The 3,782-nt window shown below is 37.7% G+C and overlaps 1 pseudogene; it reads right to left on the bottom strand.

Annotated features, from left to right (window-relative positions):
• LOC107726353 (NACHT, LRR and PYD domains-containing protein 3-like) overlaps window positions 1-3,782 on the bottom strand; it is a 79,210-nt pseudogene that overhangs the window by 68,824 nt on the left and 6,604 nt on the right.

The following is a 3,782-nucleotide window of genomic DNA, read 5'->3' as shown; positions in this document are numbered from 1 at the left end:
AGATTTGCAAAGCCTTTGCAATTTGACGTTGAGGAACGTTGTTTTTAAAGTATTCCACAATCTTGTTACGCACTCTTTCACAGATTGGAGAGCCTCTGCCCATCTTTACTTCTGAGAGACTCTGCCTCTCTAAGACATCCCTTTTATAGCTAATCATGTTACAGACCTGATGTCAATTAACTTAATTAGTTGCTAGATGTTCTCCCAGCTGAATCTTTTCAAAATGTCTTGCTTTTTCAGCCATTTGTTGCCCCCGTGCCAACTTTCAAAGATCTGGACTGCAGGCAGGCCAGTTCAGCACCCGGACTCTTCTACTATGAAGCCATGCTGTTGTAATAGCTGCAGTATGTGGTTTTGCATTGTCCTGCTGAAATACACAAGGCTGGAGGGGAGCATATGTTGCTCTAAAACCTTTATATACCTTTCAGCATTCATAGTGCCTTCCAAAACATGCAAGCTGCCCATACCGTATGCACTTATGCACCCCCATACCATCAGAGATGCTGGCTTTTGAACTGAATGCTGTTGACACGTTGGAAGGTCTCCCTCCTCTTTAGCCCGGAGGACACGGCATCCGTGATTTCCAACAAGAATGTCAGATTGTGTTTACCAACAGTGGTTTCTGGAAGTATTCCTGGGCCCATATAGTAATGTCAATGACAGAATCATGCTGATGAGTGTGTCGTCTGAGGCCCGAAGACCACGGGCATCCAACAAAGGTCTTCGGCCTTGTCCCTTACGCACAGAGATTTCTCCAGTTTCTCTGAATCGTTTGAAGATGTTATGCACTGTAGATGATGAGATTTGCAAAGCCTTTGCAATTTGACGTTGAGGAACGTTGTTTTTAAAGTATTCCACAATCTTGTTACGCACTCTTTCACAGATTGGAGAGCCTCTGCCCATCTTTACTTCTGAGAGACTCTGCCTCTCTAAGACATCCCTTTTATAGCTAATCATGTTACAGACCTGATGTCAATTAACTTAATTAGTTGCTAGATGTTCTCCCAGCTGAATCTTTTCAAAATGTCTTGCTTTTTCAGCCATTTGTTGCCCCCGTGCCAACTTTCTTGAGACCTGTAGCAGGCATCAAATTTGAAATGAGCTCATTTAGTGGATAAAAGATTTATGTTCTCTATGTTCTATTGTGAATAAAATATTGGCTCATGTGATTTGAATGTCTTTTAGTTTTCATTTTATTAAATTAAAAAAAACGTGCCAACATTTCCGGAATTCAGGTTGTAAATATACAAAGATGGAGCACATATAATACTTGAATAAGAGAAAGTGCAATGCACAATATGGTGGAATAGTCCCCCTTCTGAATAAAAGAGCCAGTTGTTAATTGGTAAAGTCTTTGTTACACTGCAGCTGCACTAAGAAGCTCCGGTTGCTATAGAAACAGTCAGCGTTCTTGAGACATGCTCTTAGGATCATGGGCATCGGATGCAAAATAAATGTGGGTGGGTCCTCCCCCAGAAAAACTTTTTACTGGAGTATGTGCCATTTTCTGTAGTCTGGTACCTTTTAATTAACGGAGTGTCTTTTTACACAAAGTGCAAATAGGCTGCCTATTTGGCAGGGGCTATTTACATTACCTCTGCCCACTAACGTCACAACATTACAAAAGACGGCTGTAAAATAACATTTCCAGTGGCGTAAATGATAATGATAAACGCCACGCGTCCACCTTTTGCCGAAATTGTTCTTTTCTCTTTTCACATCTCATATCACATCGGAAAGGCATTTGTTTTCTATGAAAATAAAAATGAAGGAAATAATCAAAAAGTTTAAATAAAGTATCTGGTAGGGTTAGGTGTATCTGAGCAGCAGATACGCTCAAACGCTTTGTTTACGCAGGAGTGCAGCAGGCACGAGTAGTGATAACACGGAATGGAGTTTCGTTTCAATGGACTCTCAATGAGCCAAGTGGAATGGATTTGAGGAAGCAGCAGCGTGGAATTCAAGGCTGTAGCTAAATGGAGTTTAATTTATTAGGGCATTCGTCATGTGGAATGGATTTGACTGACGGTGCTCTGAAAAGTGCACAGACATATTCGCTGAAGAGACGGTAAAAGTGGGTGGGTCCAATATCATTGGTGTTCAAAAGTGTGTGGGTCCTGTCCCACCCACATTCAATGGTTCTGACGCCCAAGCTTAGGACTATGTATGTGCAATAACTGGTCTGGCCTAAAAAATAAGTGTTTTTTAACACTATCTGAGCATAAGAAACACATTTTATGAGACAGTTGTCAGATTTCATTGAGAATTTAAAATTTAGTCATAAGCCTGGTGAACAGTTTTGGAGAATTTAATGTTTCCTCATTCAGGTTGATTCCTCATCAACCCGGTTCTTGATGCGCTATCCGAAGGGTGCGCAGAATCAGATGCGCTCTCTTCATAAAGGCACTGAGACGTGGCGACCTCAAAGGAGTAAACGCATCAAACTAACAAAAACACTTTACAGACCGACACCCGGATGAAATGAAAGAGTTCAAGCAGGTAAGTTTCTTCTAACTTACCTGCTTGAACTTGAAATTCATAACTTCTGTTATGAATATTATTCCATATTTTAATTTGAATGTCGGATTGAAATAAACATCGCCGTTATTAGCGTAGTTAATCGTTAGCATAAGCGCAGCTAACACTAATATAATGAGCATTAGAATTAAGTTTCTTTATTAAATATTTAATACTCCTATAACTTTTATTAGGGTAAAAAAAAAAAACAGGAGGACATGTTGGTATTTACTATTTTTACACACCAAATACTTTTTTTTTTAGCTAACTTAGTTGTTATTCTTGGCTGGATAACTTTCTTTTTAATTTTTAAAAGCCCTTTAAAATTAAATATGTACACAGTTTGGATTAAATTAAAGTACAGTAAAATTTAATCTCCTGTATAGACTTTACAATAAGATACCATTCATTTACATGACTTCAATGTTATTATCTAACATCAACTTACAGTGAGTGAACCATATATTTTTACAACATTCATGTTTTTGAATGTTATTTAATACAAAACACTTGATCATTCATGTTTGTTCATTGTGCATTAAATAATTTTAACAGATTGAACTTCTGATTTTATGTATTAGTAAATTTTGAAATTAACCCTAAGAAGAATAATTGCTATATAACTATTGTTTATTGATGGGTCATGTTATCTAACAAACTGAATCTTATTGTATAGTGTTTTTAATACTACAGTTTCCATCTATTTGATATACACTTGACTTAAATTATATGTAATCTCATCTAAATTTATTATAAAAGCTGAGGTTTGTTATTTACTTAAAGTTATATTTTAGCTGGTGTCAAAGATCTAATGTTGCATTTGGTCAGACTCAGCCCATTGCTTTACTTAAGTACATTATATTTTCCTTTTACAGCTGCAGGCTGAGGAAGATCATGAAACACAACAGCAAACCTTAAAACAGACAACAGTTTACAGTTGTTTTTCAGTGGCAGCAGAAATATGACAAAACTTGTTTACTTTTGTTCATACTTTTATTACTTGCAGAAAAACTTGAAACACATTTTTAAATAAGTATAAAGCATTGAAAAAACACCAACAACATGTTGGCCGGCAACAGCCATGACATCACTAGCGGTGCGACTATAGTATAAATAGGCACCGGAAGAACACATCATCCACTTCTTCGTCTGAAGCTTGCGTCCGAAGTATGGCAAGAAACCTAGAGGACGCAGTGTCTCGTTCCCTACTCAGGGAACCATGGTTACATAAGTAACCTGAGACGTTCCCTTTCATGGGAACTTCG

This window comes from Sinocyclocheilus rhinocerous, unplaced genomic scaffold, assembly GCF_001515625.1.
Source record: "Sinocyclocheilus rhinocerous isolate Xijiao unplaced genomic scaffold, SAMN03320098_v1.1 scaffold2441, whole genome shotgun sequence".
Classification (NCBI taxonomy): Eukaryota; Metazoa; Chordata; class Actinopteri; order Cypriniformes; family Cyprinidae; genus Sinocyclocheilus; species Sinocyclocheilus rhinocerous.
The sequence above is the reverse complement of the archived record's forward strand: the minus strand, read 5'-3'. Positions and strand labels throughout refer to the sequence as shown.